Here is a 13,487-nt window from a genome sequence, read left to right on the forward strand (position 1 = left end):
TAAACTTTATCAGCTAATTAACTTCTCAGATCAAATATTTCAGCAAATTGTTTTCCAGTGTGCCATCTTGCTGAGAATCTGGTTCTTAACTACATAACATGATAACTTCTTCAAGAAGAAAGAGACCCTGGGCAGGTAGCACCAGAAAGAAAAGCAGAACGGGAAACTGCAGTCACTTCTGACTTGTTCTAACTGGGGAAAAATGGGGAAGCTTTAGAGAGGAAGGGCTGTTAGAACTCTGCAAAGCTTTAAGAAGTCATAGAATCCCCACAGGTCGAGGACTGTAAAAAGGACGCTGAAGGCAGAGGACAGCCAGCGCGAAGACAAGGAAAACTGCCTGGGGAAAGTTAGGTAGATGGAGGTGTGGAGGTAATGAAGTGTGCCCTGGAGGGGTGGGAGATGAAGCTGGGGAGGCAGTTCAGGACCTGAAAAGGAGGAGGGAATTAGAGCCACAGTAAGGAAACTGGACTTTAAGAGAAAAAGAGGGTGAGTCACTGCAGTGCAGAAAGAGAATCAAGGAGCAGTGAGAGTTTTTGGAGGAGAAAAAGGGAAAGGACTACATCATGGGCAAGTACCTGGCACCCGAGCATGTGGGGACTGAGGATGGGGAAGAGAGGAAGATGGCAAAGAAAGAGGAAGGTCTCTTCCTAGCCTGTGCTCAGACAGGGAAATCAGAGACAGGGACCAAGGAGGAACTGAGAATAGCGCTGACCTATGTACACCAGCCTGTGTGAAATAGACAGCTAGGGGGAAGCTGCTGTAGAGAGCAGGGAGCTCAGCTCAGAGCTCTGTGATGGCCTAGAGGGGTGGGATGCGGGTGGTGGGAGGGAGGCTCCAAAGGGAGGGGATATATATATGCATATAGCTGATTCACTTTGTTATACAGCAGAAACTAACACAAAATTGTAAAGCAATTATACTCCCATAAAAAAGAAAAACAAAGAGTGAGGGACCAGAGACAGATGTTAAATAACTGTGATACTGTTGGGTGAACTCTAGAGTGTAACCTCCACAGGGAACTATACTCAATATCTTGTGATAAACCATAATAGAAAAGCATATGAGAAAGAATGTATGTATGTATAACTGAATCACTTTGCTTTACAGCAGAGCTGTAACACAACGTTGGTAATCAACTATACTTCAATAAAATAAAAAATTTTTAAAAAGAGTGTACTTTGAACTTGGAATCAAGAGACTTTAGTTTAAAAAGTAAGGGTGGGAGGGATATCAGAGGCCTTTAATAAGGGCAGAGGTAAGAGGGCAGGCTTCCCTGGTAGCTCAGACAGTAAAGAATCTGCCTCCAATGCAGGAGACCAGGGTTCGATCCCTGTGTCGGGAAGAGCCCATGGAGAAGGGAATGGCAACCCGTTCCAGTATTCTTGCCAGCCTTGCCAGGCAGGCTGTGGGATCGCAAAGAGGCAGACATGACTGAGACACACACACACACACAACATCACATTGAAGTTCCCAAAGGGCAGAAATTTCTCTATCCCAAACTGATAGAAAGTGACCCCGTGGGAATACTAGGTTAGTATTGTAAAAGAATGAATGGATGCAAATAAATGGATTATTGGCTTTGTTTCAACCTGAAAGTTCTCCAGCAGTGAGAGAATACAAAGCTCTGACCTTGGTCCTATGCTATTTTGTTCTTTTGGCTGAAGAAATACAAAGTATGCTTACCAAAGAGCTATCAATAATTAGGGCTAGGAAGAAAAATGCTGGCCTTAGAAGAAGTAAGTTCCCTGTCAAGTGATTACTTAAATCAGAATTTAAGGGACTCCCCTGGCGGTCAAGTGGTTAACACTTTGACTTCCATTGCAGAAGGTATGGGTTCAATACCTGGTGGGAGAGCTAAGAGCCCACATACCTCCCAGTCAAAAAACCAAAATATAAAACAGAAGCAATACTGTAATAAACTCAGTAAGACTTTTAAAATGATCCACATCAAAAAAAATCTTAAAAAAAAAGGATTTGCATAAATATCTATAAGTTGTGCTATTTAATATAAACAGATTTCTACAGAGTTCTCACCTGAGACGCCTTCTAACTTTCAAGTTCCCCAATAATGGTTATGTTACTCCTTATACTTAAGCACTAAAAAAGTTCTCTATTGCCTTTCTAAGTGAACACTTTCCTCTTTGCAAGGCCCTGCTTACTTTGATCTTACTCTCTCTTTTTTTTCCCAGCACTTTTGAAAAGCTTTTCTCATCCCACACAGAGGCCATGCCTGCTCTACTTCAGTGTTTTGAAGTTTAAATAACATAAGAGCTGGGTTTATAAGGAAATGGCTCTGAATTCCAGATCCACCACTTGCTGTGGGGCCTTTGGTAAGTTACTTGACTTCTTTCAGCTTTAGTTTTATTGTAAAGTGAGGCTGATGATGTGTTTTTTGAGGATTGTGCCTGTGTGCGTCTGTGCTCAGCCATTTCAGTCGTGTCCAACTCTCTGTGACCTCATGACTGTAGCCCGCCAGGCTCCTCTGTCCATGGGATTCTCCAGGCAAGAATACTGGAGTGGGTTGCCATGCCCTCCTCCAGGGGATCTTCCTGACCCAGGGACTGAACCCGCATCTCTAACATCTTCTGCATTGGCAAGTGGGTTCTTTTACCATTGAGCCACCTGGGAAGCCCTTTTTGAGGATTAAAAATATCGTATAAAAGTTCCCAGGGCTGCACCTGACACTTAGGCCCATTACCTTTCTTCCACACGAATCTTATCCCCTTCTGTCAGGACCACACTGCTGCTGCTACTGCTGCTGCTAAGTCGCTTCCATCGTGTCCGACTCTGTGCGACTCCATAGACAGCAGCCCACCAGGCTCCCCTGTCCCTGGGATTCTCCAGGCAAGAACACTGGAGTGGGTTGCCGTTTCCTTCTCCATCATATATCACTAGGGAATTGCAAATAAAACAAAAATGAGATATCACTACACATCTATTAGAATAGTCAAAATCCAGCAAGTGCTGATAAGGATGTGCTATAGGCTGGTGGGAATACTAAATGGTTTAGCCACTTTGGAATACAGTTTGGTGTTTTCTTGCAAAAGTAAGCATACTTTTACTCTTATCATACAATCCAGCAATCAAGCTTCTTGGTATTTACCCAAATGAGTTGAAAACTTTGGTCCACATGAAAACCTGCACTTATGTTTAAGACAACTTCATTCATAACTGCCAGAACTTGGAAGCAACCAAGATATTCTTTAACAGGTGAATGGTATATCCATTCAGTAGAATATTGCTTAGCACTGAAAAGCAATAATCTATAAAGCTATAAAAAGACATGGAGGAATCTTGAATGCATGTTACTAAGTAAAAGAAGCTAATCTGAAAAGACTATATACTGTATGATTCCAACCATATGACATTTGGAGAAGGCAAAATTATGGCAGCATTAAAAAAAATCAGTGATTGCCAGGGTTTGGAGAGGGAAGGGAAGGGAAGAATAGGTGGAACACAGTGAATTTTTAGGGCAGTGAAAATATTGTGTGATATTATAATGATGGATACAAATCATTATACATTTTTCCAAACAGAATGTACAATGCCAAGAGTAAACCCTAATAAAAGTAATTATGGGTAATTATGATGTGTCAGTGTAGGTTCATCAATTATAACAAAGGTGCCATTCTGTTACAATAGGGATGAGGCTGTCCCTGTGGGTGGACGAGAGGGGTATGGGAAATCTCTATACCTTCTTCTCATGTTGCTAGGAACGTAAAACTGCTCTTTAAAAGTTGTTTTTTTTTTTCAAAGATTCAGATGAGGCATCATTTTCTCCTAGAAACCCTATTTAATCAACCCACCTCCTCCTTTCATTTCTTAGACCATGAAATGTTCTCCTCTATTGTTGTGTATTTTATCAGAATAAATATGGTCCATATCGATCACCAGATAGTGAGTTCCTTGAGGAGAGAAATGTTACCTTACTCGTCTTTTCTCCACATTGATTAGCAGAGCACCTGGCTCATAGTACGAATTAAATAAATTAAATAAACTGAAATGAAATGAACAGAAATGAAAAGAAATTCAATGGGACTAAGATCACTTTGTCAATTACTTATTTAGACATTGCCTTTAGAAATACTCAGCTTTTTAAGGCATACAAGAAAATGCAAGAAATTGCCTGCTAAAATTAATGTGGACAATGTCAAGTTACCTCCTGAGTTCCAACTTCCCACGACATAGCAGTCTCTTAGGATTCTGGTTGCTGATTCCTATTCTTGACTGGTTCCAGCATCTGCTCTCCTCTGGTTTCATGGTTTTCTTTCTTGAGACCTGAAAATTATCCTTGACTGTTCATCCATATTTATTTTCTATAAGACTATTTTCTTGGGCTCCAAAATCACTATGTACAGTGACTGCAGCCATGAAATTAAAAGACACTTGCTCCTTGGAAAAAAAGCTATGACACACTCAGACAGAGACATTACTTTGCCAACAAAGATCTGTATAGTCAAAGCTGTGGTTTTTCCAGTTGTCATGTAGTTATGTGAAAGTTGGACCAGAAAGAAGGCTGAGCATTGAAGAATTGATGCTTTCAAATTGTGGCACTGGAGAAGACTCTTCAGAGTCTCTCGGACAGCAAGGAGATCAAATCAGTCAACCCTAAATGAAATCAGCCCTGAATATTCATTGGAAGCACTAATGCTCTGGGAGATAGTAAAGGACAGGAAGCCTGACATGCTGCAGTTCATTGGGTTGCAAAGAGTTGGACACAACTAAGCAACTGAACAACAACAGTCTTCAAAGTTGGTGAGCAATGAAAGCAAAGCACTTAGCCAGTGAGTTAGATATCTAGACGGGGTGTATTTAGGCCTAGCACTGAGGTTCTTAACTCCTCAAGCACATTGTTACACTTATTATAGACATCAAGTTGATTGTTTAAATTTTGGGGGTACATTTAGTCAGAAATTAAACACTTTACTGTGGGGTTCCCAAAAATGGGGTGTTTGCTACAACCTCAAGAAAAATGTCCTTATGAATGTGAAGAATACATATATATATACTTAAGGATAAATGTATTAAATATATAGACCTTTCCAATGAAAGTTCCAAAGTATTGTTTAAAGACGATCTAAAATGATGGCAGTGGGACTTCCCTAGTAGTCCAGGAGTTAAGACTCTACGCTTCCACAGCTCATGCCGCTCAATATCAGAAGAAGAAACAACATGATCACAAAGAGGGCAGAAGACTTAAACGGGTCTTCTTTTGCCAAAGAAGACATACAGATGGCCAAGAAACACATGAAAAGATCCTCAACATTACTCATCATGAGAGAAATGCAAATCAAAACTACAGTGAGGTGTCACCTCACGTGGTCAATGTGGCCATCATCAAAAAATCCACAAACAATAAATGCTGAAGAAAAGGGAACCCTCTTGCACTATGGGAATGTAAATTGACATAGTCACTATGAAGAACAGTATGGAGATTTCTTAAAAAACTAGGAATAAAACTACCATATGACTCAGCAATCCCACTACTTTGCATATACCCTAGGAAAACCAAAATTCAAAAAGACACACGTACACTAATGTTCATTGCAGCACTATTTACAATAGTCAGGACTGGAAGCAACCTAGATGCCCACCAACAGATGAATGGATAAAAATGTGGTACATATATACAATGGAATATTAGCCATAAAAAGGAATGAATTTGAGTCAGTTAAACTGAGGTGGACGAACCTAGAGTCTGTTATACAGAGTGAAGCAAGTCAGAAAAACAAGTGTCGTATATTAACAACTTAATATATGGAATCTAGGACAATGGTACTGATGAATCCATTTGCAGGGCAGGAATAGAAACACAGACGTAAAGAACAGACACAACTGGGGAAGGAGAGGGTGAGACGAATTGAGAGAGTGGCATTGAAACATATACATTACCACACGTGAAATAGCTAGCTAATGGGAAGTTACTGCACGACACAGGGAACTCAGGCCCCACAGGGAGCTACGCTGCTCTGTGGACAGCCTAGAGGGGTGGTTAGGAAGGGTAAGAGGGAGGTTCAAGAGAAAAGGGATATATGTATACTAATGACTGATTCACATTGTTGTACAGCAGAAACTAGCAAAACATTGTAAAGCAATTATCCTCCAATTGAAAAAAAGAGACTCTGTGCTTCTACCTCAGGGGCACAGGTTCAATCCCTGGTTGGGGAACTAAGATTGCGCATACCACATGGCAAGGCCAAAAAAGATAAAATAAAATAATGGGACAATAAACAGTATTCATGAATCAGAAGACTCAGTGTTGTTGCCATTTCTCCCTAAACACATATGCAATGCATCTTAATCAAAATTATAAAAAGCTTTTTAAGGAAATCAAGAGCTTCATCCTAAAATTTATATGGAGGGAATTCGCTGGTGGTCCAGTCATTAGGACTTGAGTGTTTTCACTGCCAGGACCTGGATTCAGTCCCCGATCTGGGAACTAAGATCCTGCAAGCCATGAGGCACAGCCAATAAATAAATAAATACAATTTATATGGAAATGCAAATTATCTAGGTTGTCAAAACAATTTTGAAAAAGAAGATAGCTAGCAGCAGCAGCAGCATATAGTTACAATAATTAAGATAGTCTGGTATTGCTGTGAAGATAGACATAAAGATAAATGGAATAGTATATAAGTCTGAAATTGAATCAATTGTATTTAAATAAAGTGGCCACGGTAATTCAATGGAAAAAAGAAAAACCTCTTGAACAAATAGTGCTGGGAAAATTGGATATCCATACGGGAAAAAATTGACTTTGCCCTTTACTTCACACCACACACAAACATTACCTTAGGATTACTGATTGAAATGTAAAACTTAAAGCTATAAAACTTTAAAAACATAGAAGAAACTCCATTGTAATTAATAGTAGATAAAGATTTCTTAAATAGAACACAAAAATCACACACTGTAAATGAAAGAATGATAAGCTGTACCTTACCAAAGTCAGACTAAGGGCATGGCAACCCACTCCAGTATTCTTGCCTGGAGAATTCCACGGACAGAGGAGACTGGTGGGCTACAGTCCATGGGGTCGCAGAATCGGACACGACTGAGCGACTAACGCGACTAACACACATACCAAAGTTAAAAAATGTCTGTTCTTTGAAAGGTACTGTTAAGAAAATGAAAACACAAGCCACAGATTGGGGGAAAAATGTTCCAAGTACATATATTGACAAAGGACTTCTACTATAAATATAAAAGAACTTTTACAATTTAGTAATGAGAAGACAGTCTAATATTTCTCTAAAAAGAGTTGAACAGGCACTTTGAAAAAGAAGATATATAAATGGCCTAAAAGAATATGAAAAGATGCTTACTATCATCAGGGAAATGCAAATTAAAACCACCATGAGATATCATTACGAACAACTACAATGGCTATGTGGCTCAGCTGGTAAAGAATCTGCCTGCAATGCAGGAGACCTGGGCTTGATCCCTGGATTGGAAAGATCTCCTGGAGAAGGGAAAGGCTACTCACTCCAGTATTCTGGCCTGGAGAATTCCATGGACTACAGTCCGTGGGATCGCAAAGAGTAGGACATGACTGAGCGACTTTCACCAATTTCTTTAACTGATAATATTATACATTGTCAAGGATTTGGAGCAACTAGAACCCTCACACTGCTGATGGGGGTGTAAAATGATCAACCCCCTTGGAAAACAGATGCGCTGTTTATTATAATGCCAAACATACACCTAGATCCAAGAGATCCAACAGAAAGGAAAACACATGTCCATGCAAAGATTTATGACATGAACTTTTATCTTCATTTTACGTATGATAAGCAAAACCAGAAACAACCCAGATGTTCATTAACTACTGACTGGATAAACAAACTGTAAAATATACATCAACAGAATATTACTAGAAAATAAAAAGGAGTGAACTTCTGACACACAACGTGAATGAATCTTAATGTATCATGTCAAACAGAAGCAGCCAGAAACACAGGTTGATACTATTTATTGAAATTGAAGGAAGAACAAAACTCAAGTGACAGAAAGCAGATCAATGTTTGGTTATGTCAAAATGACTCAGGAGCCAACTTAAATAGGATCACTTGGGAACAATCTGGTTATCAATCAGTGTAATGATTGTAATAATGAAACATCAAATGTGTTTCAATTTGTGCATTTATAATGATTTTAAACCATATACACACACATTGTTAAAAAAATATAAAAATGTGACTAACAACTTTCAGTTGGGAAGACAAAAACGCTGTTATAATATGTTCTTTACATTATTTCTAACAATATCTTGACTTAATCACAAAGATCTTAAAACTGAGAAATAAAACAGATATTGATACTGATGGAAAGAAATTGAGACGAATGTGTTAATGAAAACCTGTCAATTTGTGAGAATTGGAGTAAAATTTGTTTTCTGTTAAAATATTTCTCAATGTTGCTTTAACAATAAATATAACTTTGAAACTTTTCTGTAAACCATCTGACCTTGCTTTCTACCCACAGAAATTCCCTGGATTCACACTGTGTGTCCATTCTCAGACCTTCTTTCCTTTCATATCTGAAATGCCAGGGTCCTCAAGTCTTCCAGTTTAATTACTGTAAGTGATGAAATGTCAAGTAGTCTCCTAAATTCAGGCCACTTGGGTGGTATTTTGACACATCTCATTCTCAAAGCCCTAGGTTTACATTTGATTATGTTTATGATACTCCAATAAGTTCCCTGATGGCTCAGTGGTAAAGAATCCACCTGCCAATGCAGGAGATGCAAGTTCAATCCCTGGGTAGGGAAGATCCCCTGGAGAAGGAAATGCAACCTACTCCAGGATTCTTGCCTGGGAAATCCCATAGGCAGAGGACGTGACAGGCTACAGTCCATGGGGGTCTCAAAAGAGCCAGACATGACTTAGCAACTAAACAGCAACAGTCAGTCCACAGACCTTTTGTCAGGATTTCTATATTCTCTCCCTTTGGGTTGGCATTCAGTTGTGGGAAACCAGACCAAAGAATCCAGGTAGAATCATTAAACCTGTCATCATTAATGGAAAAACAACTTGAAGGGCAAGCTCTCCTGATAGCTTTCAGTCAATTTGTTTCATAGTCGAACACAGCTATTTTTACCTATCACCAATTGTAAGGTGATACGGAAAACTATGGAAAACACAGATCCTGAATGAGGCCCAGGGGAAGGGGAGGTTGTGTGTGGGAAGTGAGGAGAAGTGAGATAGGGTTGCATACCCCAGAGTTATGTTCCTTCAGGGAACTGGGGGGACATTGGAGGCTTAGAGCTAAAAACAATTTTGCAATGACCTAGTCCATCCTTCTCATCTTACAGACTAAGAAACAAAGGTTCAAGAAAGTAAAGTGAGCAGACAAGAATCCAGGGTATTCTGAAGCCTAATTTATGGTCCTTTTCACACTACCACCTGCATTTTTTAAATGCATTACTTAGAAAGCCGAAACAGACCTATTAGGAGACAACCTCTTCATGAATTTCAGGGTTTGGTGACATTGAGATTTTTGCCTTATTAAACACTAAAAACTGCCTGAGCCATGTGTGTATGCTAAGTGGCTTCAGTCGTGTTCAACTCTTTGCAACCCCATTAACTGTAGCCGGCCAGGCTCCCCTGTTCATGGGACTTCCCAGGCAAGTATACGCGAGTGGGTTGCCATGCCCTCTTCCAAGAGATCTTCCTGACCCAGCGATCCAACCTGCATCTCTTATGTCTTCTGCACTGCCAGGCAGGTTCTTTACTACTATTGACAGATGGGAAGCTTGTCCGAGCCATAGAGGTCTTCAAATATTTGCAGAGGCTAGCTTAGTGTTCCCTGGGGGCACACTTCCCTTGTTTGTATTTCTTAATTAAAAAGTTGAAAACAAGAAAATGCACAGATAGGTCATAACTATCACATAGGCACAAATTCAACCCTTGATCATTTATTCCTGGTTGAGCCACATTTAATAAGTATCTGCTATTCACTGGGCATCATGCCAGGTACTGGGAATCCACACAAAGTCTCTGCTCCCTCGGAGCTTAGAATATAGCAGGGGAGACATTATATTAAAGTAGTAATTACATTATAGTGTGTTGAGTGTTAAAATTGAGGAAATTCAGGATTCCATGGATTTATCCCTGGAGAATAATTCAAGATCTGTCTTCTGTTATCAGTACATTTCCAGATTGCTTTTTATACCGTTATCAGATTAGTATACCCCTCTCCCTTGGTTCTTGTCTTCACATAGCAAAGATTTGCAATGACCAGCCACCTGGATAGGTCAAAGAGATCAGATTTTATTAAGTAGGCAGTATTCCTAAGAAACTAGCTACAACTGTTACAGCTCAAGCAGGAAACGAGCAGTAAGCTCCCAGGACCCAAGAGAGGGCAGACCCTGAAAAAGTTCCTTTCCTCTTGGCTTCCCTTTTTATGCTGTCTCCTCCTCTTGGAGCCTGACTAGTCACGCCCAGGACGGGAGGTTCTGGCTCTGGTCCTCCACTTCCCCTTTGGTGGACTCACCCCAACCCCCCACCCCACCCGACCCGGTGGTCTGCCATTTTGGGGTCCTTTTTCTATTCTACCATGACACCATCATTTGAGTTCCCCAAACACAAATTCTTTTCAATAAAACATTTAAATCAACAATTTACCTAGTGGTGTGCTATATAGTGTGTGAGCGTCTGCAAGAGAATTCTAAGGTAAGTTAGCGTTTTATAGGACAAATTATTCTGGATTCTATATGCCTGATAAATAACTTGACAGCACAGGTCATCTGAAAAATAATTTGATATACCTTGAAACTTTAGGCTTCCAGATTTTCACAGCAACCCTTAACAGGTTTTGTCTGAAAAAACAAGCTCCCTGATCATTTTCAGAGTTCTAGAAGGCTCTACCAATACAGATAAGGGTCTGAATGGATCCCATTCATTTTTAAAGGGCCAGCTCTGGATGTTGCTCAACCAAACGTTTTGCTAACTATAGCCTGCGTTCATCTTTTGCCCCACCTCTTTGCTGTTACAGATCCCGCATTTATATAGCATTCAGCACAGGTCTTTTCATATTGACTGTACGTGTGTGCGCGTGCCGCCGCGGCGCACACACACACACACACACACAGACACAGACACACACAGACACGCCTTCCCTGAAACTGCATAGATCTCTAAAAGAAAAAGACTCTGGCTCTCCCATACCCCTGCTATGGTATTAGCTTAAGAGGCGGTCATCTAAAATCCGTACATTCATCTTAGAAGCAGAAATTCTACCCATGAATGTGAGGCACTTGCCTCATTAACCTCGGGGCCCTATTTCCCTCCCTCTGGCAGCAATCTGGTTTATTCCACGGGGTGGAGAAGGAAGCCAGGTTGGCGGGGTTGGAAGGGAATGGCGTCAGCGTGAGGTCACCGCACATTGTCCTGAATGCCATCTCCACGCTGCGGTGATATGAACGCAGGATTGAGGGATGCAGCGGAAGGAAAGATAGAGGCCCAAGTCTCGCAGACTACATGCAAAATAAAGGCAGGACAGAGAACAAAGCGGGAAACTCGGAGGGGCCCCGCAGGACACCTGGGGGCTAGCACCAAGCGCCCGCAGAAAGGGAAAGCGAGCAGAAGCAAGCGAAGGCCGGGCAGGATGGGGCGGGACTTCCGGAAGCCATTTGCCTGAGTGGCAGGGGAACCGGAAGTGGGGGCGCTGCAGCGGGTGCTGGGGCCGGAGGAGGGACGCGCCGGAGTGGGGCCGCCCGGACTGAGCGAGCGAGAGACGCGCCACCCGCCGACGCCGCAGCAGCTGGGGTTCCGCACGGACCCTGTGCCTGAGTGAGTGCATCTCGAGGAGCGGGAAACGGGCGGCTGAGAGGCGGGGGTAGGAAAGGGCTGCGGTTTGTTATTGTGCGAGGCCCCGACCTCGCGTCCCCTCCCCCACCGCGCCTCCCCCTCCGCCCGCGACCCTCGGGGGCCCTCGCGCGCACGCGCAGTCTCGGCGGGCCCGGTGGCGGTGCGGCGGTTCGCCGGCCGCCCTCCAGCCAGCCCCGGTCCCCGGGCCTCCGGGCCGCTCGCCGTGCTCATCGGAGCCCTGCCCCAGCGCCCCACCCCCAGGCCTGCCGCTTCCTCGCCCGCCCCGCCTCCCCGCCGCTTCCCGCGGCCGAGACCCGTGGCGGGGCGCGCCGCCGGGCCGGGCCCTGACCGCCCGGAGGAGGCCGCCCTTGCGTCCTCCACCGCTCTCCGGGCTCGCCGCCGCCAGCCCCGTTTCCAGCCACACTTCGGCCCCGGGGTCTTGGCCGCAGCCTTTCCCTCCGTCCCCGAGGTTGAATCTCTGATCCTTTTCTCCCCTTTCCTCTGTCTGAGAGGCCATTGGCGCGGACCCAGACCAGTTGCTCTTGCTTTTAGACGGACCACTTTTTTACCCCCAGACCTTTTTTTGTAAAATTTCAACTGTGCAGAAACTTCCTCGTTGCCTCCTCTAATATATTCAAAAATAGAGTGCCACGACTCAGAAGAGCTTATTTCTTAGAGGGCTGCCCAGTCCATCATCACCTCATTTTAAAGATGAGGCCCAGCGAGGCTGGTGATTTGCCCAAGGTCAACCCACTTAGGTAAACCTATTGGTGGACAGGTTTTCTTAGATGCTTTTTAGCTGGTCCGGGTCCATGTACCAGATCAGGATCTTGTGGCCTTCAGGTTTGTGATGTACCCGTTGCACAGTGACTCACTGTTTTGCTTTCCATGACTCCCAAGCCAGCGTTGCTTTTCATAATGTGTATACAAACATTGAGGACATTGAGGAAACCAAACACATGAAGCTTCGGCCTGTTTTTAGAGCTTACCCACGGAGAAAGGGAAGACCGCCTGGACCCACCATGAGATCTCATTTCGTTCAGCCTTAAATGAGGGGTATGATGAGGGAGGGGGGTTGATGTCGGGGAAGTGGTAAAGGTGTGGAGAGAACATGGGTATTGTCCCCCTGAGCATTCCAATATGCCGTGCCTGGGATATGCCTTGTGTCTTTAGATTCTTCTCCTGGGCACATTGTTCTGATATAAAGGTTGCCTCCTTGTGGGGGAGCAGGGAAGGAGTATGAAATCATCTTGCTTTAATGTGTTGGCTTGGGCATTTGATAATAAATTATGGATGTGCTGAAACCCGAGGACCCATCCACCAGTCCACTGAGGCAAGGTACTACGGATGAGGCCTGTCTTCTCCTTTAGAGAAAGCCTGCCAGCTCTCTCTGAAAATGAGGAGCCTTAGGTCAGAGTGGAAACATTCTAAATCTTTTTAAATTCTTAGTTGGACTTTCCCTCTCCATCTGTTTCCTGACTCAAGAAGCATCCAGCTCAGCTTGAGGGTTTGTAATTCTTTGTTGTTGGAACTAGACACACTACACCATTCTGGTACAAGCATTTGGAAATTCTGGTACTATATTTTCATAGTCTGAGTTAGGTAGAGAAGTCGGAAAATTGGGAAATGCTGTGCAAGTCTCCTCATCTTCCCAGAGAACTCATTTTAATGGACAGT

At 43.0% G+C, this 13,487-nt stretch overlaps 1 protein-coding gene across 2 annotated transcripts in view; it reads left to right on the forward strand.

Annotated features, from left to right (window-relative positions):
- The first annotated feature begins 11,693 nt into the window (after nt 1-11,693).
- PAFAH1B2 (platelet activating factor acetylhydrolase 1b catalytic subunit 2) overlaps nt 11,694-13,487 on the forward strand; it is a 29,365-nt gene continuing 27,571 nt past the window's right edge. For both annotated transcript variants that reach the window (XM_068988397.1, XM_068988398.1), the window contains exon 1: nt 11,694-11,792. The gene's annotated coding sequence lies outside the window, so the exon portion shown is untranslated. The remainder of the gene's footprint in view (nt 11,793-13,487) is intronic.

This window comes from Capricornis sumatraensis, chromosome 16, assembly GCF_032405125.1.
Source record: "Capricornis sumatraensis isolate serow.1 chromosome 16, serow.2, whole genome shotgun sequence".
In the NCBI taxonomy this organism is placed as follows: Eukaryota; Metazoa; Chordata; class Mammalia; order Artiodactyla; family Bovidae; genus Capricornis; species Capricornis sumatraensis.